We start from the raw sequence: 26,552 nt of genomic DNA, 5'->3' as shown, positions 1-26,552 counted from the left end.
CACACATCAAGCCATTAAATAATTTAAAAGGCACTTAGGGTAGCATGGTGCCTGCCATACAAGGATGGACGCCCAAACTGCTTGAGTTGTGCTGAGCTGAAGTGTTTGGCAGGATTAAGCTTGGAGGCCGATGCTAAAACCCTGCCGTTGTCTAGGAAACACTCTTGTAAAGGACAACGGGAACAGATTTTTAACGAGGGCGATCTCCTGGTCACTAATGCTATGGGCAATTGCGTGTGGGGCAGTCACTGCCAACACGTAGGCAAGATTCGCCTTCCCTTCTTCCTTCCTAACAGAACCTCACTTTTGTCCAAAATACGCGCCCAATGATAACAACAAAAAACAACCCTGCATTTTTCAGCCTTCCCTGCAGTTAGGCGCAACCCTTTGATACATTCTTAGTAATGTGCAAGCAGAAATCTTGGGGGAATTTCTGGGAAAGTCTAATCTACTGATAGAAATGCTATCCCTTCTCTCTCACCATGTCCTCCTCCTTCTCTCTGTTTAGAAGGAAGTTGGGACATTGCAAGTGAAGTAGCTGGTCTTTCAAGAGAATGAACATGAGCGGCTAAGCATGGTAGAGCAGAGAGACAAAAGGAGCCTGGCATGTTGGTGCCATCATGAGCTGCTGTGCCAACCCTGACTGCTGACCTCTGAACTTCCTAGGTGAGGGAAATAAATCCCTATGGGACTAAGCTTGATTGGGTATCTGTTTGGTGAAGCTAGAGGCAATCTTTAATCAATATAGAGTGTTCCCTGTCCAGTACACTTTGGAATTGGTAGAGCAAGTGCAGGTCCTTGTTACAAGGACCTTTCACAACCTTTTGTATCCTAGATGCTTGATGATGCTTTGAGAGAAGAATAGATACAGTGCCTCCCAAATTCTGTTGACCATGGAAATTTTTATTTCATGTTACATTTCTTGAGAATAGTGTTCTTCCAGATGTACTTTGGGAAGCGCATCTCTCTCTCTCTCTCTCTCTCTCTCTCTCTCCCTCGGACTCCCAGGAAACAACATGCCTTTCTAGCATGTACAAGTATAAATTCTTAGCAAAAGTTAAAACATAAAATCATTATAATTTTGCATACTGCACTGAATTTGAATTGTGTCTCCCCGAAATTCATGTCCAACTGGAACCTATGACTGTGACCTTAGGTAGAATACAGTCTTTGCAGAAAGTTAAGACAAAGTCATAGGTGGATTGGGATGGGCCCTAAACCCATTGGTGGTGGTCCTTATAAGGAGAAGGAGATTTGGACATAGAGAGGCACAGAGGACACACAGACATGGAGGAGAGAGCCATGTGACTATGGAGGCAGAGATGGGGGTGGTGCAGCTGCGAGCCAAAACCCACCAAGAATGGCTGGCATCCCCGGAAGGCAGGAAGAGGCCAGGTAGGATTCTTCCCTCGAGGCTGCAGAGCGAGCATGGCCCTGCCCACACATGATTTCAGACGTCTAGCCTCCAGAGCTGTGAGAGAATACATTTCTATTTCTATGCATTTAAGAGACTACATTTCAATCTGTCATATTTTATTAAGGCAGCCCGAGGAAGCTAATAGACTTGGTAAAATTGTGACGAAGTTTACATTGTAATTTCCCCCCTGTATCTAGGGGTGAAAATTAAGGATGAACATGGAGCCTGGCCATCTAGGGTGCCTGCCACAGCCCCACCCATCTCTCTCATCATATTTTAGATTCTCGTAAGGAACTTCTCCTCCTGTCTCTTTTCCATGGCATCAAATACTATCCTGGAAACTCTGACATTAACAATGGAGACTTGACATTTAGAAAGAAATGCCCCAAAGAGCAGCTTTTCAGGAGCTACGGGTTTGCCGGGGACTCTGCCTCGCCCTGGGCCGGTGCCTTCTCTTCTCTGGGCTCCATTGGTCTGATCTCTGTAACCAGGGCTGGCCTGGAAGATCCCTACGCTCCCTTCCGCTTCGACATGCTGGGGTCCAGGGAGAATGGCTCCCATATGTGACATCTGACGCGTGTTCCTCAGAAACATAGACAGAAAGGCCCTTGCTAACGCTTAGGGCTCCTTTTGAGCTTTTGGGAGATCATTTGTATATAAGAATCTCGCTTCCTAGGGTCATTCTTTGAACTGAACTAGAGAAAGGAACACAGTGTGGTGTTTGTTGTAGTGTTTGCCTTGGCCTACTGAAAGTTCTAGAAGAGACGACTGCTTCTGAAGAGGAGGCTGTAATGGAAATCAGGACAATAGTGAATGTGCATCACTCCTTCCCACCCTTCAGAGAAACTCACACTTATAAAACTAGTCAATTGTTCCCATTACAAAAGGTGTCTTTATTTTATAAACAAGGTTACTAAAGATTTCCTTTAAAATAAACAACATAGCAAACTAATGGCTTACCCTGCTCTTCTCAACCTAAACAACCCAAGTTCCTTCAGATGTCTCTGTATGAACTAGCACCCATCTACCTGGCCATGCGGGCTGCTGTTCCCTGCACCCCAGCCCCTTGTAAGTGTGATGTCCAACACAAAGCGCACTACTTTCAGAACTGACACACACAAAGGAAGCTTAGAAAAGGAGTATATCTTGGAGCTTAACTGTCATTATCTCAAAATATCCCACAAGTTACAGAAAATGCGGTGACGTCATGAGACAAGTGTCCCTGCTTTTTGCAAGGACACACTAGACACAATGTCTTCATAGGGTACATCACAATATTGTAATTATCAGACATAAATAATTTTAATGTTTTAGATGCTTGTAACCCTGTCAAAGGTGGTTTGAGGAAGCCAAAGAGACTATAAATTCTGTGACAAGCACACCCTATGGACATTTGCAACTAATTTGTGCTTAGCAAGGACACAGAAACCTTAAAATAAGATACTGTCTCCATAATTCTCTGCATACCAATACACTATTGACTATTACAGTTAAAAAAAAATAACCAAAATAATGAATTAGATTTTTTAAAGACATAAGCTATATAGGGCTATAAGTTATAAAGTTTGTTTACTCAATCCACAAAGTTTTATTTATTGCCTATTATGTGTCTACCTTTTTTAATCCAAAAAATTAAATTAATAATATCATGTGTCTTATAGGGTTGTTAAAATATTTAGACTTTAAATACATAAATATACAAATGTATATTGTTGTCTTAATCAGCTTGGGCTGCTATAACAAAATACCATTTCTGGCTTATTTATTTCCCATAGTTCCTGCAGCTGAAAATCCAAGACCAAGGAGCTGACAGAGTCAGTGCCTGGTGAGGGCCCGCTCACAGACAGCCATCTTCTCCCTGTGTCCTCACATGGGGCAAGAGGCAAGGGAGCTCTCTGCGGCCTCTTTTAGACGGCACTAATTCCCAATACCATCACAATGTGGATAGGTTTCAACATACAAATTTCCGGGGGATATAAACCTTCAATCTACAGCAAACATTAACACACTCTGACATGAGGAAGAACTCAGTAAACGTCGGCTACTACTATCCTTATGGAGCCAAGTAGAAAGATTCGGGATATATATGGGAGGACTGCGCCAACAGAATTTGCTGATGGATTGGATGGGAAAGTAAAGGAAAGAGAAACCAAAGACAATTTCAAGATTTTTGGCATGAGCAACCAGGAGGATGATGTCATGCAAAGAAAAGTGGGTTTGAAGAAAGAGGTTAAGAACTCTAATAGGGTCATTTTAAGTTTGGTTGGAGATGCCTGTAAGACATCCATGTGGAAATGTCAAGGAGACAGTTGTGTATCCACATCTGCAGGCTCACCACTCAACACTACTCAGAGTGAGATCCCAAGACCAGCAGTATCGGCATCACCTAGGACAGCGGTTCTCAACCTGTGGGTCATGACCCCTTTGGGGGTCAAACGACCCTTTCTCAGGGGTCACCTAAGACCATCGGAAAACACATATATAATTACATATTCTTTTTGTGATTAATCACTATGCTTTAATTATGTTCAATTTGTAACAATGAAATTGGGGGTCACCACAACATGAAGAACTGTATTAAAGGGTGGCAGCATTAGGAAGGTTGAGAACCACTGACCTAGGAGCTTGGAGGAAATGCAGAATCCCAGACCCCACCCCCCAGACCAATGGAACCAGAATCTGCATTTTCACAAGGTCCCCATTTGATCTGAATGCATGTTAAAGGGAGAGAAGCATGGAGCTAAAGTTCTGGAGAGATAGAGACTTTATACTCCTCAGGATATAAATGAAGTTAAAGCTAAAGCCTGAATGAACTCCCATAGGGAGCTGGGCGGCCCAAGTGGCGCCATGAAGCTCTCCCACACTTGGAGGTCTGGGAGAGGAGAAGGGAACCCCACGGAGGAAGAGGAAGAAATCCAGAGCAGCAACGGGAAAACCAGGAGAGGGAAGCCAGGAGAGTCCACCATGTTAAATGTTGCTGATGGGTTAAGGTGAGAGAGGGAAGAGGCCATCGGATCTGGCAACAAAGTGATCACCAATGACTTTGACAAGAGCAGCTCAGTAGCATAGAGAGGACAATGGGGAAGAGGAAGTGAGACGCTGAGCAAAGGCAGGGAGTTTTGCTGAGAGAATAAGAGAGAAATGGGTTAGTATCTGAGATGCATAGGTAGGAGATACTGGAGCATGCCTGAATGCCAATGGGAATGTTGTAGTTGAGAGAGGAGAAGAGAGAGAGAGAGAGAGAGAGAGAGAGAGAGAGAGAGAGAGAGAGAGAGAAAGGTGCTGCAAAAAAGAGACCAATTGCTGGAGTGTTGTTTTGGGGAAGATGAACAGGAAGGGGGTCTGAAGCCCAAAGGACGGCCCCTGATAGAGGCAGGGCCACTCCGCTCATTGCTTCTGTTTCTCAATGAAGTCCAAGGCATGTAGCAAGGTGGGTGGGGGTGGGGAGAGAAGATTTAAAGAACGAGGGACTGAATTAGTTAATTTGGAGAGTGAGAAAGTCAATACCTTAGGATTTCCAGGGAGTGCAGGGAGGTTTTTTGAGATTGTTGGCCAGGTGTTTTGAGAAACCCCATGCTTTCCCACCATCACAGGCTTCATTTCTCCAAAAATGTTCTGTTCTAATGCGTGAGCCATGACGTATGAGAAAGTGCATCATTTCCATCAATCCTCACTATTCCTGTAAGCAGTTACTATGTTAAAGGTCACCATCAGCAGAGCAAGGCTAGACAAGGGGGTCATCGAAGAGCCACAGCAAGATGATTAAAAAAGGACCGAAGCCTTCTGTCTCCTCCATGAGATTTATGGCTGGCGGTGATGCAGGACTTCTAACGACATGAAAACACAAGCTACCTCGAGAGAGGAAGTTTTTCCTTCTCTTCTCACAATTCACAAGAACTGCTGGGTCTCTCGTGAGACTAGGACTTTGGTAAACAACACCACATACTGTTAATTGCCTTCAAGTGAGTTTGAACAAGCCCTAAGTCAATAAGGCCTCCGTGGTTACCCTCCTTGCAGCTTGGAAACCAATGTCATGGAACAATCACACAATTCTTCGCAGCCTCCCCTAGTTCCCCTGCATAAAGCCCATTTCTGTGATCCAAAAACCAAAAATCTAAAGCCTGGCTCTCCCCTGAGCTCACTGTTCTCTCACAGCACACACCCCACATACTCAGGGCCTGAGTGCAGTGTGGACAGCCTCTTTGCACCCTATACCCACCTCCATTCCCACTGCTTCAAAACCCTCATTGTCTTGGGAGCACACATCTAAAATAGACTTCCCATCAGCCCCCACCCCTTGTGGCTATCCTCTACCTCTCTCCTGGTCACTCCCCTCATGCACTGATGACTCCATCATCTTCCCCTCTATCGTTACCCTTTCTCATTCCCAGTGACTTCAAATACACACCACACAGGCATCCATGCAACACCCAGCCTCACATTTCCTTGGCTTCTAACACCAATCATCTCTCCATTCACCCCAGGCCCAGCCACCCACTCCTGTGGTCATATATCCTAGATCTTGATGTCACCAATAAGATCACTACCTCCAACATCTGGTTTTCACATCCTACCCCTGGACCATCCCCTTCTAGTCCACCTACTCTGATACCACTCTCTCTAGAGGCAAATCTCCAATGCCTCGGAGACCTTCTGTTCACTTTTTCACTATCTACCCCCAAACTTCACTCTTCACACCCCTCCTTGTCTAGGCTAAATTAGCTAGTCCGGCTGGGTAACCACTCCCTTGAAAAACACCTCTGACTCCTCTGTGCCTCTCCCCTCCACTGTTTTCACCTCACAGAGCCCCACTTTGCTTAAATGTTACATGACCTTGCTCCATGGGTGCATCTGAGCAGTTGACCCCTGCACACAACTGTGGACAGGACTTATTTCAAAACTCCCTGTAAACCTTTCAAATGGTTTCTTACCATTACTGGGCAACCAGCCCTTCCTTAGTGGAGACTCTTTAAGATCAGTTCCCACCTTCTCATCTCTCCTCAAATCTCCCCACACCCTCCTCACCCCTACTCTCAGCCAATGCTGTTGTCTCCAATAGTGTAATGAAATGCTTGAAATCAGCCAGCACTACCTCAGTCTCTGACCCAGTCCCACCAACCCACCTGTGTCAGCTGTATGTCACTTCCCCAAAGAAGACTTCCCTGGCCACTCTGGCTAAAGCAGCCTTCTCTGCTCACTCTCCCTCTTGTTACCTGAATTTACCTTTTGCATAACAAGCACCAGTGCCTGGCACTGTCTGTGTGTTTGAATGTTTAGCATCTCTCTCTCCTTACTACAGCGTGACCTCCTGGCTCACCAGGGCATCCCCAGTTCTGGAACAGTAGTTGCTCGTAGAGGGTGGTCAGTAAACGCTTGTTGACTGACTAATTGACTGACATGCATAGGCAAACCTCACAAACTTACCTACCACTGTGATATAGTGCTCATCATTGCTAGTATACCCCAACCACATTTTTAGAAGTTTTCATTGTTGTAAAGTACACATAACATAAAACTTACCACCTTAACCGTTTTTATGTGTACAGATCAGTGAGATTAAATACATTCATAATGCTCTACAACAGCGGTTCTCAACCTGTGGGTCGCGACCCCTTTGGCGGTCGAACGACCCTTTCACAGGGGTCGCCTAAGACCATCCTGCATATCAGATATTTACATGACGATTCATAACAGTAGCAACATTACAGTTATGAAGTAGCAACGAAAATAATTTTATGGTTGGGTCACAACATGAGGAACTGTATTTAAAGGGCCAGAAGGTTGAGAACCACTACTTTACAACCATCAGCGCCATCCATCTCCATAATTCTTTTCACCAGGTAAAACTGAAACTCTGTAGCATTAAACAATGATTCCATGTGCACCCCACTCTGGCCCCTGGCAACCACCGTTCTTCTTTGTCTCTATGAACTTGACTATTCTAAGTCACTTATGTAAGAGGAACCATAGAGTATTTGTCTTTCTGTGACTGGGTTATTTCAGTGAGTGCATGTCCTCAAGGCTCATCCAGGCTGTAGCCTATGTCAGAACTTTTTTCCTTTCTAATCCTGAATACTATTCCATTGTATGTACATACCACATTTTCCTCATCCACACTTGAGTCGCTTCCAGGTGTTAGCCATTGTGAATAGTGCTGCTGGTAACGAGGCTGTACAAACATCTCTTCCAATCCCTACATCAGTCACATTTAAATAGACATTTTCTTAAACATATTTTATGTAACCTCCCTTTCACACACACCCCAAATTAACAGTAGGGCTGCTCTCTGGGCCAAATTTATCTATTTGAGAGGGATATTACTGAACTAAAAGTATAAAGAACAGAATTTGGAGTAAGCAAATAAAAAATAATGGAATCAATAGTACAGCTGTCTTCCTCTGTTCCTCCCTCCGTCCCTAAGGAGCAGCCTCTCACAATACAAACCACAAAACCCTCCAGAGAAGAACTCCAGACGCAGCCTGAGCAGGAGGGGAGGATCAGACACCCCAGCGCCTGACTTCGCCGGCCCACTGTCCCCTCATTCTGCTCACCCTGCCCACCCTCTGCTACGCTTTCACTCCCCCTTTGAGACTAAGAAAACATGCTTCCCCTGTTCGCCTTAGCATGGCAGAGCCTCGCTGACATTTAAAAGACAAGAAACAACCGAAGAAGAGATACTGTGACATTCAAACACATGAAAAGATGCTCAGTGTCATTGATCATTGGGGAAATGCAAATTAAAACCACAATGAGATAATACCCCACACCTCTCGTAATGGTTAAAGTAAATACACACACACACACACACACACACACACACGCAATTACCCAGTACAGAGCAATTACAACTCCCATACATGGCTGGTGGGAATGCAAAATGGTGCATGCAGTCACTTTGGAAACCTTTGGCAGTTTCTTACAATGCCATTAAGCATACATAGGACAGAGAATTATAATCTTGTGTTTACACAAAAGCTTGCATGTCAATGTACACAGTGCCTTTATTCATAGTTGTCAAAAGTGGAAATTACTCAAATTTCCTTTAATGGGTGAATGGCTAAACAAATTGGGGTACAGGCATCCAAATGAAATTATTCAGCAATCAAAATAAATGAACTATCAGTATCGTAACAACATGGATGGATCTCAAAAATATTATGCAAAGTGAAGGAAACCAGACACAAAAGACTTTCCTATACGATCCCATTTATATGGCATTCTAGAAAAGGCCAGACCAAAAACAGATGGGTGGTTTTCAGGGGTTGTGTGTGAGCAGAGGCGATTTCCTACAAAGGGGCATGAGGGAATGGTTTCTTATCTTGATTGTGGTGGAGGTTACACAACTGTATATATTTGCCAAAATTCATAGAACTATACATCTAAGGTAGGTGAATTTTACTATATGTACATTATATCTCAATAATACCCCACACCTCAAGCAACCTGAGCAGGAGGGAAGGATCAGACACCCCAGCGCCTGACTTCGCCCTCCCCCTGTCCCCTCATTCTGCTCACCCTGCCCATCCTCTGCTACGCTTTCACTCCCCCAAATAAAGAAGTATTATTTGACTTACACAAAACACAAATAAATACATTTTAAAAAAACCTTTTAGACCTACACCCGAGTCTCTGTGCAGGGGGCCCGGGCTCCAGCTGTGGCCACTGAATAGTTCTTCCACGAGGCTATTAAAAATGACCTCTGTATAAAACCGGGGAATACAATAGGAAATAGACCAGCAACACAAAAAACCTAAGAAGAAGTCATTTTTTAAAACCTAGTTTCTGATCCTCTGGTAGCCTTCTCGCCTTGAAGGACCCTGTATGCTGCAGTACCTTGCCTGGTGACCCCAGGCTCCTTCTAAGCTGCCAGCTGGGAGCTGGGCCGACAGCCATCTCAGCCCCTCCTTGAATAGAGCACAGGGGACCTTACTCCAAATCCACAGCCACCTGAGCCCTCTGATGGGCAGAGTCGAAATCTGTGACTTCCTGAAAGGCAGAGCCCACCCTTGCCGCCGTGTCTAAGAGCCTCACCCACACCACCTGACAAGCAGGGCAGCAAAAGCATCACTAAACTGTGTGCGGACGGACAATGGGAATGACCACATGGGAACGGAGACCTTGTCCTCCAAGTCTGACTAAATGAAAGTGGGGAACTTCGAAGAGGAGGGACACGCAGGTAATTTCAGATCAGCGTGGGGGCCTGCTATGCACATAGAAGCCTCCCTTTCATGGCCGGCTCCTCATTTCCCAGCAGACTCGATCTTCCTGTAAAACCCTGACGAGCCCAATTCACAACAATGAAACAAGGACGCATTGCCTAACTACAGCGATAGATCTGCTTTATAACATTGCCAACTTAATTAAGTATTGCTTCCTGGGTGCCCCAGTTGCAAGAACTATGAGTTTTTGTCCTGTTATTATAAATCAACCTAACAGATGTGTCCTTTGACAATATTCTCCAGCTATTTTTGTTTGGGGTTTGAAGTTGACTAACGTTTAACATCATGGTTAAGAGGAAAAGCCCCGATTTTAATAAAATAGTAAACAGAACAAAACAGAAGAAAAGTTTTAATTATGGAAAAATGTGAAAGTATACAAAATTAGAGAGCACACTATAATATACCCTGCGTACCCACCATCTAGCTTCAGAGTAGACTGCAGTTTGCCCGAGAGAGTCCAGGTTATGCCCCTTTTTCCAATGTAATTGCTAATGACACCTCCTTTCACTTTAAAAAGTGCCAGTTTAGATGATAGATAATAATTCCCAATTCAATAATTATCAGCTTATGGACTTATCTTAATTCACCTCTAACCCTACTTATCCCCCAATAAAAGTGATGATTTTGAAATAAATCCTAGATATTATATCACTTCATCCATAAATATAATAGACTTTTTAAAAAGATTTGGGGAGATATTAATTGGGGAACTTATATACATATATGCATAGCCCATGGACACAGACAACAGTGTGGTGGAGGCCTAGTGTGCAGGGCGGAAGGGGTCAATGCAGAAAAAAGGGAGGACATCTGTAATACTTCCAATAATAAAGATAAATAAATAAATAAATAAATAAATAAATAAATAAATAAATAAAAAGTAAATTCTTTGACATCCTTAATCTGGGTAGATCTCGAGTTCAGAGCTAAATATAACAAGTACAGGCTTCAAAGCTGACAACGGTTTTACAGCCTGTGACTTTAACGGAGTTAAGCTATATATAGCAGGATCCCAAAACTGTTTCAGTCTTGCTGATGATTGCTAAGACTGAAAAATGAAGCAATAATCTCCAAATTAGATGGAAACATAGAGGCAAAGGACATTTCTTGTGCAGATTTAGTTTCTGAACAAAGAACTGTTGGCACCCTCAGATCCCTCCTTCTCATCCAGGTACAGAAAGCCAGCAGCCCTCCCCCTGTGAGGACTCACTCTGTTAGCTCCCTTACTTTCTCTGGTAGGCCCTTACTTTCTAGGTAAATCAAGGATCGGCAACTCTGCCATGTGATCCTCCATCGCACCTGGGCAGTAACTGTGACCCAGGTCCCTAGGAGCAGTTGTCATCTTCCCTTAATCCTCATTTTTATCCCAATCTCTTGTAGACTATTAGCCAAACTCTTCTTTCTAACTTGCCACTTCCACTTCTCTGGAGTCTCCGAAGAGACCCAACTGACTTATCAGAATTGCATGTAAACTAAAAGTCCATCACCTTGGAGTAGGGTAGAAGGTTTCAATGTTTCTGAACTTCTCTAGCTGGGAGAAGATATTGCACTCAAGTTGATAGTACAGCAGCTAGTGGAAGGCATTTTCATAACAAAGAAAAGCAAACTTCACAAGGTTTGCATTTAAATCATGGCCATGCCAGTAGTTCGTTTGATCACTACCATGCATTCCTTGATTGAAAATTAATGCCAAAGATGGCAGGCCTAGCCCACCGATCCCTAGGTTTCATTCTCTCCTTGGTCCCCACTCAATGGATCATAAAGGAACACAAATATATAATCCCACAATAACAAATTGAAGTCATTTATTACCAGAGGAAGGATTTCAAGAAGTTTCTGGAGGACAAAAAGCAGATGAGGAGCTGGTGACTAATGTTGGAAGCCTCAGCCTGGACTTCAGGCAGAGGATGCTGGGGCCAAGGAGGCAGATGATGTGTCCGGCCGAGCCCTAACGGTGTCCCAGCCTCTGGGATGGCAGGGATGATGGAGGACAGGAAATGAAGGGACTGAACATAGGGGCACAAATTGCAGGCGTCTAAATGGAGCAGTAGACCCTTCCCACTCCCTCTCCTGCCCCCACATGCAGTGGTCCACAGCCACGCACGCAGCTGTCATTACCTCTGTATCTGAAGATAGTCTGCATTTGCTGCTGGTTCTGAACTTACCAACTTGACCACAGGATGGGTCGTCTTAGAGAAGCTGCAGGCCGTGAAGGTGAACTAGAACAGCTGAGATGGTGCTGGTGCCCCCAGCGAAACAGAAACCTTAGGACTTCACCCTGGGAGCCTTTTTCACGTACTGGCCCAAGGGATGGGGTAATGGAGCCCTGAGAAGGATATGGAATCCCAGCCTGTTATTGTGCAGCAAACAATTTCAACCCGTCAGGTAATGAACACTTCAAGAGTTTTCAGCTTTTAGAATTACCTTATAGACAGATCATGGAAACCAGCTATGACCATGGAACAGATGAATGTTTTATCAATGTTGATAATGCGAAGGTAACCGTTCAGCTAGCAGCGGTTCGCAACCTGTGGGTCACAACCCCTTTGGGGGTCGAATGACCCTTTCACAGGGGTCGCCTACGACCATCGGAAAACACATATATTATTACATATTGTTTTTGTGACTAATCACTATGCTTTAATTATGTTCAATTTGTAACAATGAAAATACATCCTGCACATCAGATATTTACATTACGATTCATAACAGTAGCAAAATTACAGTGATGAAGTAGCAACAAAAATAATTTTATGGTTGGGGGTCACCACAACATGAGGAACTGTATTAAAGGGTCGCGGCATTAGGAAGGTTGAGAACCACTGAACTAGAGGAAAGGAGGACGCGGGCAAGGAGAGGTGGTGCTAATACCCTTATCCTACAGAGTTGAGAGTTAAATGGCCCAATCAACAGTCCATGGAGTGAAAATCTGGTTTTAATAAATGCATTGTCTGGAATAGCAAGGATGGAAGGTGGTGAGGAGATGGTGAGGTGTAAATAAGCTACATCCTTGACTTTCATGGCAGAAAGTCACTTAGTGATGATCGAAGTTGATAAATTCATAACAGCAGTAGCATCTGCATATTATTTAGAGATACAGAGGGAGCTATAGCAGAATAGAAAACAGCTAAAAGTGGTTTGCCTGTGGCTAAAGGATTGGGGGTGGGGCAGGAATTGCTGCTTTTTCTTAGCAGCTCTCAGTCCTATTTGATTTAGTGAATTCGCACTTTGTATGGGAGCAGAAGGATAAAGAAAAATAATGGTATGTTTTATGAGATACGAGAAAGGAAGTCTCCTGCACAGGCCTGTCGGAACAGCATGGAAGGGGTAAGCTGGGTACTGCATAACTATGGTAACAGATGTAGCTAATTTAGGACACAAATGAGGGTGTGGGAAGGTTCTGAGAGAAATGTGCTAAGAGGGAAGGAGAACAAGTTCCCAGATAATCAGTATAGATGCTCTGCCATCTGACACAAGTAAAGGAGGAAAGAACCAAAACCGCCCTCACTTTTCTGGTGTCTTTTCACCACGGATTTTTAAAAGTAAAAAACAAGAAATTCTTATATGGGCTCCACGCTGAGCCAAAAAAGCAAACATGATGAAATTCATTCTCAATAAAATCATATGGGTGGGAAATCATGTCCGCTGTTAAATGAAACCCTGTCTTCATTAAGGCCCCATGCATTTCAAAGTTTAATAACTTCGTTTGTTCTTGGAGAAAAACAATTTACAAATGACACTCAGATGCACGTGTATTGACTTTCCCTTCCATAAACTGATTCACAGTTCAGCACCAGCACTTAACTACCCTTTCAAAGCTCCACAGATAATGATCAAAGGACCATGACAATGGGAACGAATCTGCATCACTCCCAGTCACCAGCAAGGCGGCCATCCTCACGGCAGAATCTGTGAGGAGTCGACATCTTTGCAACATCAGTTCTCCCCACCCAGGAACATGACATTTGATTTCTGGAGTCAATATTGGGAGTTCAGATTTTCTGTGAAAATGGTCCATTTGCTCAAGATTTTCACATATGTTAGGATACAACAATGCATAGTGTGCTTATGATTTCACATCTCTTCTTCTCCCCTCTCCTTTGTTCCACATATCATTCCTGGTATTGTTAAATGTTTTAAATCTTAATTAGGTTTGCCAGCAGTCTGTCTACTTGGTGGGCTTTTTCTAAGGACCAACTTGCAGACAAGAAGTGGGAGGAGGGAGTATAAGGTGAAGAAAGAGCCTGTGAATGATGTGGAGGCTGATGGGGGAAGGGGGTGGGGGTGGGCGTTAATGTCCAGAAAGATGGTGGGTCTACCTAGCAGGTGGAGTGAGAGGAAGGATGATGTGAGCAGTAGAGGTAGGTAAGGAGTTTGGGCTTTATCCTGAGGGTAGAGGAATGAGGAGATTCAATGTTTGTTTAGGAAGGGTCGCTGTGGATGGATGGAGGGAGGTCGGCTCAATGGCAGACGAGAGGGGGGAGGCTCTGGAACAATCCAGAGTTCCAGCCAGCAGTAGCCTGGCTGTGAGAAACAGAAACCCAGGGAAACTGGCCCAGGCAGGATAGAGGGCAGCCTCATCAACAGAGGCACCAAGGTCTCTGGGCCCGTGGAACCTGCTAGAACTGGAATCACTGCGGCCAGCGCAAGGGAGCCAGTGGCTTCTTCTCTAAATTGGCCACGTAAGTTTCCCCTCATGTCGGGTGTTGGTTGGGGGGGGGGGGGGGGCGGTCTTTTTTTTTTTTAGTCTCCTCACCCTGTTCCCCTCCCCTGTTTGGTCTCATAGGCCAAAGGTCCATGCCTGCTCCAATCAGTGTGAGTGTGTGGATGGGCTGGAGAGTGTCAAATGGTCTGTAGAGCTGCCACTCACAGAAGCCAGAGGGATTTGCTACTTGTCTTGGTTAGTTTTTCCAGCCACCTCAAGGCTGGACCTGGGGAAGTCCATGGCAGATATCACCCGGAGCCCTGAAACTGGTTTCCTGGCAACCATATCCTAAACTCCCTGGCTTCTAGGTCCTGCCTGGGTTTCAGTGGGTAAGGTCCTATGTCACATCAATACATTAGGAATATTTACTGCTGGGTGAGTGGCATTTATTTATGTACTTACTAGAGGCCCCGTGCACAACATTCCTGCACTGGGGAGGGGTCCCTAAGCCTGGCCTGAGCCCTCTCGCATTCCAGGACCCCTCGGGGGATGTCCACCTGCCAGCTTAGGCCCGCTCCCCCCAGGGCCTAAGCCAGCAGTTGGACATCCCCCAAGGGGTCCTTAGCGCTGCCACAGAGGCAGGAGAGGCCACTGCCACTGCACTCGCCAGCCATGAGCCCAGCTTCTGGCTGAGCGGTGCTCCAGTTGTGGGAGTGCACTGACCACCAGAGGGCAGCTCCTGTGTTGAGCGTCTGCCCCCTGGTGGTCACTGCACATCATAGCGACCGGTCGTTCCATCATTTGGTCAATTTTCATACTAGGGTTTTATTATATAGGGTGTATCTTTATTTTTAGCTACAATTGTTGGGGTAATTAGAAATGACCAGGTTTTAAGCTGGCTATGTTAAAGCCCTACTTTCCTGGGGGCTCCCTTGACACATGTTCAGATTGGGGGTTCAGACACTCAAGGTGGAGGTGCTGATAGGTTCCTAGAGCCCTGCCCCTTCCTGTCCCCACCAATCATGCCACAACCCATCCAGGCCTGGTGCAGTGAGCCTGAGGAATAGTCTAGGACTCAACTTGCCCAGAAGGGACCCTTGTTGAATCATGGGTTGGCTGATGTTGGTTGGCACCATCTGTACCATATCTTCCAGAGAGTCCTTAAAGAATCTGGGCCCATCGTTCTCTCCCTGTCTTCTGAAACTAAAATGGATCTGTCTTGATCTTGCTTTGCCTGGCACTATCTTGGTTTTAGTGCTGCAAGTCCTCATCCCAGGAAACCCATCAGTCCTGGGCAATCAAATATAAATGTCTGTGTGACGTATATATGTTTATGTCTATGATAGGTATACTGGTATATCAAAATCTACCAAAAACATGATTATAATGGGAGACTAACATATATCTTATAATCTTAGATCACTGAGGTACAAAGAAAAATTTTAAATAGATTTGAATAAAATCAATAAATGTGTTTTAATCCATACAGCTAAGCATTGTACTACACAGAGAATAGGCTTTTCTTTCCTCCTCATTTCATAAGATTGGCTAACCTTTCATGGGCAGTTTATCTTGCGGAAGACAGAGGCAGGTTTGGGTATTACTGCCTTAAATCTTTTCAGGGTACAACTATGGCAGTCAAGGTACATGGAGTCAATTATTGGGGCTGCAGTTTCTCTTCTAGATATTTAAAATTCTATTCCAAGAATCATGGGTATGGCCTGGTACACAGTTCAAAATACAAAAAAAAACTGCATAGAAATCCCTTTTGAAAGAAAAAATTTTCTCATGGGCCAAGGCTTACCCTAATTCACTTTTATTAAAATGTAACTTAAATATTACACTCATAAAGGCCAGTTCTAAATACTTATACTTTATAACTTTTACATAGCTAAAATTGAAAAACAAAGATGTAAATAAATACAACTATCAAACTTTAAAAATGTCAAATTAATAAAATGGATTCACTGCAACACCTTTGGGGTTTAACAATAGAAAGATGTAGTCTCAGGTCAACTTACTACATATTATCATTTCCTGGATTTTGACTTCAACAATCCAAATGCAGACAACACATCAAGCATGCTGTGCAAAACAATATTAGTAACATCGAATATGTGGCTAATTTAAGAGGATACTATCAAAACCTTCCTGGAGTGACTACATAAACGAGGTGCCATTTCATACTAATAAAAATAGTAATAATCTCTAACATTTGTTGAACCTCACTCTATGCTCCAAGTCTTTTACGTGTAATACCTCTAATCCTCACAATATAATATATAATCAATACCACATATTATCATAAGAAGAAACTGAGGAACAGAGAGGTTGACCAACTCACCCAAAGTCTCACAGCTAGTAAGTAGAAAAGTGGATTTGAGGTCACGCAGTCTGACTCCACTTAACCACTGCACCAAATTACCTATGTCATTGCTTTGGATTATCAGAGGGTTCCTTACTCTGCATTAAATAGAAATCTAATCCAATTAGTGCTGAAACCAGCAACAGTAACTTTTCCATTTTTTCACTACAACACCTGCTGCTAATAAATTGCTGAGACACTGTCCATATGCGGGTAGAGCTGGCATGAGAGCTGTTTTCCTTGCCAATGCAGCCGTGGTCGCCAGGAACAGTTCTTTGGAGTCTGGCAAGCCTGTGCCTGGTGCAGGCTCACCTCTCTCCCCACAGGCCCTGTTCCCATTCCCCTCTCCTCAGCCGTGCTGGGACCTGGCTCCGTGGGAAGATACCGAGGGTCAGGCCCAGCACTGGTTTGGGGGTGGCCGTCAAGACGACCCAGAGCACATTTTCATTATCATTATGTGAGATTATCATTGAAATGAAACCACTAATTTTAGAGAAGACACAGATCCCTCAAAAGACATAGATCCTCGGAACCCTAGGGGCCTGAGAGACGCGTGGTGTGATATCATGAGCTCACATGGAGGGACATTACAAAAACACAGCTGAAGGCAACCCCCCCTGTGTTTGACAAAGACATGATTGAAGATCATTTCAAACACTGTATCATATTTGAAAAAAAACTGTTTATTTTGTGTTTTTATGTTCTGGACATGTGATGTTTTGTGTTTGTATTTTTCCTGCAGAGCTCTTAACATAATATGTAATTGCATATTTATTGGAGAGATTTATCATGAATGTCTCTTTCTTGCATTTGTCTGTAAGTGCTATCAGGGCAGAGACCGTGTCTGTGTCTTACAGAATGTGGAATGTTTGTTGAGTGAACAAGTGAGTGAATGAGTTGAAAAATAAATAAAAAACAAGTCATGGGCTGCTCAATTTCCCTTTATGCATCAGCTACTACAAAATTGACAGTTGGATTTGTTTCCCCCTCCTGAAAGGTGTAGAGCAGTGGTTCTCAACCTTCCTAATGCCACGACCCTTTAATACAGTTCCTCATGTTGTGGTGACCCCCAACCATAAAGTTATTTTCGTTGCTACTTCATAACTGTAATTTTGCTACTGTTATGACTCGTCATGTAAATATTTGATATGCAGGATGTATTTTCATTGTGACAAATTGAACATAATTAAAGCATAGTGATTAATCACAAAAACAATATGTAATTATATATGTGTTTTCCGATGGTCTTAGGCGACCCCTGTGAAAGGGTCGTTCGACACCCAAAGGGGTTGCGACCCACAGGTTGAGAACCGCTGGTGTAGAGGGTCTTATGCTTGTATTTTTGTATTAATCTCATTCTTAGTAACATTTTATGTCTCTACCCTTAGTTTCCTGTTTGTCTTTCCCATCTACTTCTTAGTTTATGTTTTATGAATTCCTGTAAACTGTCTTAAATCCCTTATGGAACAAGGTAGGTAATAAATATATTTACCAAAGCCTATATATATATATATATATATATATATATATATATATATATATTTAAAATCTTAACATTAATTTCTGCCAACAAACACATTTAATCACCTGTAAACTCTTAAGAACAGCTGAGGTTTGCTAATTCCAGCATTATACTAATATTTAAAGCAAATTCGGCCTGAGCCTGAAACTACATGTGGTGTGTCATTCCAGGCAGTGTGTTTGCAGTGTGTTTGTGCAAGTACATTTCTAACAGGGCTAAGCAATTTGGTGGAGAAGAAAGAACGCAGGGCTTGCTACAGAAATGTTATGGATTTTGGATCAAAGAATGATTTATTGGTAATGGTGCTCCAAGGTGTATTGACAACATACTAATACTGAAAAGTTTGCTTTCACTGAGCTCTGTTGGGGTGGGGCTTTGGGCAAGATCCAGGTCCACAGGCAATGAGAAATGTCTGATCACGTTGCGGAATGAAGGTGCAACATTATAAAGTGAACACATGAAATGGTCTCACCCCCTTTTGAAAAATCTCTAACATTTGTTATTCATTTGCTAGTGGGCAGACGGCTGCAAGTCTGCAACTTCAGTCCCCTTCTCTGGTTGTATTCATTTAAAGTACCTTCACTTCAATTGTTGACCAACGATGTTCCCCTTAAAAATGAAACATCATTTTCAAATCCCATTCCTGAGGACACCCCTCCCTGCCCGAGTTAAATATCTCACGGATCCCAGCTGGACCCACATGCCGAAGGTGAAAGGAGGGGACTCCAACCATTTGCTCCCCTCCTTTCAGGTTACTCACAAAGCACAAAATGTGCATTTTGGAAACCGAGGTTTGATTTCTGATCTTTAGAAGGCTCATTTGAGTCGGTTGAATTTTAGATGACAAACGGCTAGAGGAGGGAAGAGTGGGTGTAAAGAAACAGACGGGTAATCATCATGTGTCACGGATAAATGACAATTTTTTTAAAGGAGTTTGATAGGGTGTGGGCTGGTGCCTTTTCTTTCTCTCCCCCCTCCACTGCGGGGTGGGGGCGGGCGGGGGTGATTAGAGAAGAAAAGGAAGGGGGAGTAAAGGCAAGACAATAGGCTGGACCCCAGCGCCTGATCAGCATCCTGAAGCAGTCTGCCCCTCCCAGCCTCCCCGCAACACCAGGTGGGCTGTGGTCGAGATTTCAAAACAAGCAGACGCCGGCCCCCGCCATCCGGACCCAGGGCGGCTTCCACCCGGGTGCAGGAGGGAGGAGAGGCGAGGGAAGATGGAAGCTAAGAGATGAACAGACTGGCAAGACCTCCTGGAGACGCATACAAATCCAAGCCCACTGGCACCCACTCACTCGCCAGCCCCCCTGCTCCAAATGCAGGCGGCTGCCGACGCCCCACCTGCTCCCCGCAGCTGCGGAGTGCGGCGCCCGGGAGGTGGCGAGGCCCGGGAGCGCGCCCATCCCCTCCGAGCCGGGGCCCCGCAAGGCTACCCGGGAGGGTGGCGGCGAGCGGGAAGGGGAAGGAGGGGCGCCCGGCCCGGTGAGGCTCGCACCCGCCCGCCCTGCGCAGAAGAAAGCCCCACCTGTCAGGCGTTGTGCTCGGGACCCGCAGGTCCGACAGCCTCCCGCGCAGAGGCCAGCGCTCCGCAGCCCCGCTTCCCACAGAGCCCCCCATGTTACATCATCACAGACACCTTCAGGCTGAAACACAGCCGCGGGGAAGGGCTGCGCCCAGACGCACTCACTGCCAGGCGCTCGAGGGCCTGGACCAGTCGGGGTGGAAGGATGCTGTGGGTCTCAAATGCCAGGACCACAAACAAAACCCGGGCGAGCCGCGGCGCCCCTTCCGGAGACGGGCTTACCTTCGGCGCGGCGTGGTCTCCATCTCTGCGCTCCCCCCACAGGCTGTAGTTTTTGTTTTGCTTCGTTGTGGTTGGTTTCCCCCCCCCCCCTTTGGATCTGCTTAATAAACGCACCCAGCTAATGTGCAGAGCGGCGTGGTCTCGCCATCCCGCAGCCCGCGCCGGCAGGGCTGCCTGCCTGGAATCCCACCGGCGATGCCGCTTCTGGCGTCACCGGCGACTGCCCACAATAGAGGCTGCCACCCCTGCCACCAGAATCAAATCCCTTCCCGCACGCGGCCGGGAGGAAAGGAGAGCTCGCCGGCGCTGCGCGCTGACAAAAGGACGCTTGGCGGTGCCCACAGCGCCCCCTCCTGCGGGCCCAGCCGGGCCGCCCGGGCTGCGTGCTGCAGTGCCCCCCCCCCCCCCGCAGTGCCCCCGCCCGCGCTGCCGCAGTCCTGCCGCCCGGCCTCTGCCCGCGTCCACACCCACACCTCCAACTGCCCCCACAGCCAAGGGCCAATATGAGGATTCTGTTACGAGGAAGAAAATCTGAAACGTGACCTCCCGTAGAGGATACCTCCCTGGGATTTAGAAAAAGAAAAAGAAAGTCTTACACTTGGACTATTTCTTGTCTAGGAGGGACAGCTTGCCTTTAGAAGATAACACTAGAATGGTCTTAATAGCACTTGTCTGACCATTTGAATCCCAAGCCAAAAGTATCCCTCTCCTAAGTCTGACTGTTTCTGAAGAGAACAACATTGTTGCCCTCCCCTCTGAGGGGCTGGGTCCAGCTCCCTCCAGTTCTCCCTACCTCCTCTTCTCACCTCTCTCCCCTCTCCGCCCCAGAGGAAACAGATATTTAGTGAATGGGGAGCTGGATGGAGAACCAGAATACTTGGTTACAGTCGCAAACCTGTCATTAACTAGCTGTGTGACTTCAATAAAGTTACTTAACCTCTCTGGGCCTTATTGTCTTCCTCTGTGAAATGACAGTACTTAAAAGGCATCTCACATTTCTAGTACTCCTGGCAGTATTTCTCAGAGAGTAGGGACATCAAGTGGCAGCGTGGGACTTTAGACCCAAATAATCTCCACCAGCTCCCCAAAGCTCCCCTAAATCAACTCTCACTGCAAATGTTTCTAAAAATGTGATTTCAGGGCAAGTTTAACTTCCAGAAAAGCCGGCGGTCACTGCCCCCAACAAGGTTGCCGTCCCTTTGCTCCTTCTAGGTTCTGGGACACCACAGTCCTTAGACGCCCCCATAAAAATCATCAGACTCCACCGAAGTGCTGCTGCAGAATCAGAATCGCCGGAGGTGAGCCCAGGAATCGGTATTAGTGACAAGCATCCCTCGTGATTCCTTTGCATGCTAACACTCTATGCAAGCTACTACAGTGGGGCCTTGACTTACGAGTGTCCCGACTAATGAGTTTTTCAAGATACAGCCATCTCTCGGCAGATTTTTTGCTTTGAGTTGCGAGCTAAAATTCGGGTTACGAGCCAGCTTCAGATACCCCACTGCTAGTTGGCGCATCGAACGTCACAGTGAACGCCACAATGTCAGCCCAGCATCACGTGTCTCACTCGTTCACTTTTTGATTTGACATACGAGTAATTTGAGTTACGAGCTCCATCACGGAACGAATTAAACTCATAAGTCAAGGCCCCACTGGAGAGAGAGAGAGAGAGAGAGAGAGAGAGAGAGAGAGAGAATGCCTGCCACAGCAACCCTAGAACAACTGGCAGGCATTCCATTTCAGATGCCAGAGTAAATTCTGTCTTTCTGCTCTAGCTCCTCCAATTCCTCCATCCCCCAGTCTCTGCTCCTTCCCCTCTCATTTCATCCTCAGAATCACTAAATCCACAAGCACTCTCCCCATTCTCACGTCAAAATCTGCTAGAATTACAAGCAACTCACCCACCAGGACCCGAAGTCTGTCTGGCCAGAACCAGGAAGAGATGTATTTATTGACACACTTTAGTTCGCTGTGCATGATCGTTATGGACTGGTAATATCTGGGAAGTCAGGAACCCCTTCACCAGAGCCCCGAAATCACAAGTATGGTGGGCCCTTTTCTGAAATAAACCCCCAAAAAGGAGTAGGGAATTTTTGTTTAGTCCACAAATAGCAGGTTTCATAAATTTCCATCCTCAAAAATGTATTTTCCTGGGGTATAATTTCATTTTCAAACTAATAATAGCAAACTCTTGTTGGCTCCTGCCACTGTTCTCAGGGCTTTCCATGCATTTTTATTCACTTGATCCTCTGCGGGTGGTACTGTTATTGCCCCATTTTATAGAGGAAGAGACTGAGGAACAGGGAGGTTAGGTAACTTGCCTAGGGTTGCACAACGAGTGGATGGCTGAGCCAGGATTCAAACTCAAGTACTACGGCTTCAGAGCTTATGAGCCATAACCACTACCCCACACGTGGCCTCTTGGAGGAGACAAAATACTGACTTTTAAAAGCTGAACTAGTTCAAGACATTGATAAAGTTGATACTCTCCTTTCCCCAAAAAAGTTATTCTGCTCCTATAGCCAATAGAGTCTAAAAAATAAAATATAAAAATCCCCCCAGTTTCTCCCAGATGCCATCTGAATACGACTTCCGAATATTATGAGTGCTGGAAGAGTAGCACCATCCTGTGGCTTCAGGACCCGTCCAAATGCCAGACAGAAAACAAGACTTTATTATATTCATTTCCATAGGAATTGCCTAGATGGAGTTTTAGTTGATGTTCCTGAAGTTCTCTCTCATTCAAGTCCAAACTCACTCTGAAACCCAATGAAAGAAGCTATCACTATAGTTGGCTCCACCGTTTGTGCTGGGAAGATCCCTGGTATTCGGAGTCCCCGCTGCTTGGCTTTTCAGTAGGGGCAGGACAGCACAGGAGACTCCATGTCAGACCCAGAAAATCACATTTGGCTAGCCCCCAGTGGCCAGTTTAAAATCAGATTTTTCTGACTGATTTGCAATAAAATTATTCCTAATCTCTTTCCAAAACTGTTTCTGGGCAACAATAATTTGTAAAGAGAGCAGATGGCAGTGTAACAGACACCCACAGTGTTCCCACCTCTTGGGGTTCATGCCCTGAGTAATTCCCTTCCCTTTGGTGCTGCTGGCAGGGCCGTGGCTTGCTCCTAACTAATAGAATACAGTACAGGGGATGGGATGTCACTTCTGTGACTGTGTTACATAAGATTCTTCACCTTGCTAGCTGACTCTTTTGATTGCTTTCTTGGCTTGAGGGCTTTAAGCAAATAACCATGTTAGGAAAACTTAAGTGTCAAGGAACTGAGGGTGACATCTGGCCAGATCCTTCCCCAGCCAAGCTTTCAGCTGAGACCCCAGCCCAGACTGCCACCTTGATTCCTGCTTGAGAGAGACCTTGAAGGAGAGGATCCAACCAAACCATGCTCAGGCTCAAGTCCTGCCCCATAGAAACTGAGAAAATAAATGTGTTGTTTTAAGTTGCTAAGCTTGTGGTCATTTGTTACACAGCAGCAGATAACTAATAGCGTGTCTTCGCCCTCCGCAGGCCCAGCCAAACTTATCTCTGGCTTTCCCCGGGGTGTGCCGAAGGAACTGACATTCCAGGGGGTCAGCTCTCCACCAGTGACCATCAAGAGTTCATGGATAAAGAGACGGGGCCCGTGATCCAAGGTGTTGGGAGGTACACCTCTGGGGCATGTGACTCCGCAGGACTGAGCCCAGCTGCCCACAGCAGGAACCTGCTCAGTCATGCATCTTTCATAGGCTGCTTGCTTCTGAGCGTCACTTTCCCTCTCCCCTGTTGATGTTTCCTTTCCTCAAGTAAGCCATAAATCATGGCCTTCTTTTAGGGGAATCCAATTTAAGACAGGAGATGGGGCCCAGCCAGCGTGGCTCAATGGTTGAGCATCAACCTATGAACCAGAAGGTCACAGTTCGATTCCAGGCCAGGGCACATGCCCAGGTTTTGGGCTCTATCCCCAGTGTGGGACGTGCAGGAGGCAGCTGATCCATGATTCTCTCTCATTGTTGATGTTTCTCTCTCTCTCTCCCTCTCCCTTCCTCTCTGAAATCAATTTTTTAAAAAAAGGCAGGAAATGCGGGAGAAACTATGCTTTCAGAGCAAGAACAATGATAAATTCTAAGTCTAGAACTCCTGAAGACCCCACTCTCCCAACAAGCGGAGGTTCAGCCACTCTGTGGCCGTGGCCTGCTGTGGAGAGAGAACTGGGCGTCCAAGGCCTGGGGCTGCAGCCTCCGACTCAGTGACTCCGTGGCCTCAAGAAAGACTCTGCCCCGAGGTCTCACTTCCCAGCTGTAAAGTGAGGGAACAGTGCTTAGCGTCTTTTTTGGGCTGAGTTGTGTCCCCATAACATCCCTATATTGGAGAGCTAACCCCTAGTACCTCAGAATGTGACTTTATTTGGAGTTTGGTCTTAAAACAGATAAGAAATGAGATAATTAAAGAATTAAAAAAAAGGTCATATGAGTGGGCCCTAATCCAATAGAATGGGTGTCTATAAGAAAGAACATGGGCCCAGACTGGCACAGAGGGAAGATCACATAAATACACAGGGAGAGGACAGTCGTCGCAGCCAAGGAGAGAGGCATCAGAAGATTGTACCTTGATCCCTTGGTCTCAGATCCATTTCTGTTGTTCAAGCCATCCAGCCTGTGGTACCTTGTGATGGCAGCCCTAGAAAACTCAGCCAATCTCCCACCACCCAGGACTGCCGGGCAAACAAAACGGGACACCAAATGGAAGTATTGCCAGTCTGATTACTGATTAAAATGAAATAACCAGCAACTGTAACCCCAGCCCCAGGAGGGAAGAACCAGGCAGGGCAGGGAGTCCTCACATGCAGCTGATGGAGAAGCCCCAGGCTCGAGACTCCAGTGTCTAGGCCAGTGATGGCGAACCTTTTGAGCTCGGCGTGTCAGCATTTTGGAAAACCCGAACTTAACTCTGGTGCCGTGTCACATATAGAAATTTTTTGATCTTTGCAACCATAGTAAAAGAAAGATTTATATTTTTGATATTTATTTTATATAGTTAAATGCCATTTAACAAAGAAAAATCAACCAAAAAAATGAGTTTGCATGTCATAGGTTCCCCATCACTAGTCTAGGCAGTGGTTCTCAACCTTCTGGCCCTTTAAATACAGTTCCTCATGTTGTGACCCAGCCATAAAATTATTTTCGTTGCTACTTCATAACTGTAATGTTGCTACTGTTATGAATCACAATGTAAATATGTGATACGCAGGATGGTCTTAGGCGACCCCTGTGAAAGGGTCGTTCGACCACCAAAGGGGTCACGACCCACAGGTTGAGAACCGCTGGTCTAGAGGCAAGGCAACTCTTGTTACAAAGTGGCAAAGGGCTTGGTTAAATTGTGCTTTCAGTGTTTTGTAGAAGGCAGAACTTGCAAGTGATGAAATTGGATATTTAGCAGAGTAGATTTCTAAGCAAACTATTGAAGGTGCAACTTGGGTCCCTCTTACTGCTTATAGTAAAATGTAAGAGGAAAGAGATGAATTAAAGAATTTTTAAACAAAAAGGAACCAAAACTTGCAGATTTGGGAAATTCTCAGCCCACCTATATTGCAGAAGGTGAGAAAGCTTGCTCTGAAGAGAGCATTAAGGGTATAGCTGGACAACCATTTGATCGAGAGATCATGGGGACAACTTCTGGACTTAATCAGCCATCTCAAAAGAGGCCAGGAATAGAGATGGGATTATACCAGCTATGATACTGTCAGTTTGAACTAAAGGGGACGGAGAAAACAGGCCAGAGTGAAGGCAGGTGTTGGACTTCCTGGATTCTACAGAACCAGACCATAGAATCACCTGGTTGTAAACATGCACTACTCTTCAAGGAGGCGATTCAGAGATCATCAGGGCTGCTGCTCTGACCACAGGCCCAGGAGGCAAGTCTATTTCCTCCAGGTTTCAGAGGGCAGGGCCATCACTGCAGAGACCTCTTTGTGTCGGGGAGGTGGGGGAGGAGGGGAGTAGGAGGGGCGTGATGCTGCCAACCCAGGGCTCCTGGAAGGTGGGATGTTGAGCCAAAGGGGATTATTGTGAAGTCATAAGATCTAATGGAACTTGCCTGGCTAGTGTTGAGGCCTGCATGGGACCCATCATCCTTTATTCTTTCCAATTTCCCTTTTGGAATGGGAATGTCTATCCTATGCCTATTCACCATTGCATTTGGAAACACATAGCTTGTCTGGTTTCCCAGGATCACAGCTGGAGGAGTTCTGCCTCTGGATGACTCATACCCAGAGTCGTACCCAAGTGATATACATACTTAGATGAGACTTTGGACCTCAGACTTTAGAGTTGATGCCAGAATGATTTAAGACTTCTGGGGCTGTTGCAATGGAATGAATGTATTTTGCATGTTATAAGAACATGAGTTTGGGGAATTAGGGGCAGAATGCTATGGACTGAATTGTGTTCCCCCTGCCTCCCAAAAAAATATTCATATGTTGAAGCCCTAACCCCCAATGTGACTACTTGGAGACCATTAAAGTTAAATAAGGTTCTAAGGGTGGGACCTTAATCCAATAGAATCCGTGTCCTTATAAGAAGAGGAAGA

General features: G+C 45.5%; 1 protein-coding gene across 1 annotated transcript in view; it reads right to left on the bottom strand.

The window, feature by feature from the left end:
* Window positions 1–20,295, bottom strand: part of ADD2 (adducin 2) — a 94,105-nt gene extending 73,810 nt beyond the window's left edge. The window contains exon 1 of the mRNA XM_059659496.1: window positions 19,973–20,295. The gene's annotated coding sequence lies outside the window, so the exon portion shown is untranslated. The remainder of the gene's footprint in view (window positions 1–19,972) is intronic.
* Window positions 20,296–26,552: the final 6,257 nt, after the last annotated feature.

The sequence above is a fragment of the Myotis daubentonii genome, chromosome 12 (assembly GCF_963259705.1).
Source record: "Myotis daubentonii chromosome 12, mMyoDau2.1, whole genome shotgun sequence".
Taxonomy (NCBI): domain Eukaryota; kingdom Metazoa; phylum Chordata; class Mammalia; order Chiroptera; family Vespertilionidae; genus Myotis; species Myotis daubentonii.
Note: the sequence above shows the minus strand (reverse complement) of the source record. Positions and strands in the feature narration are given on the sequence as shown.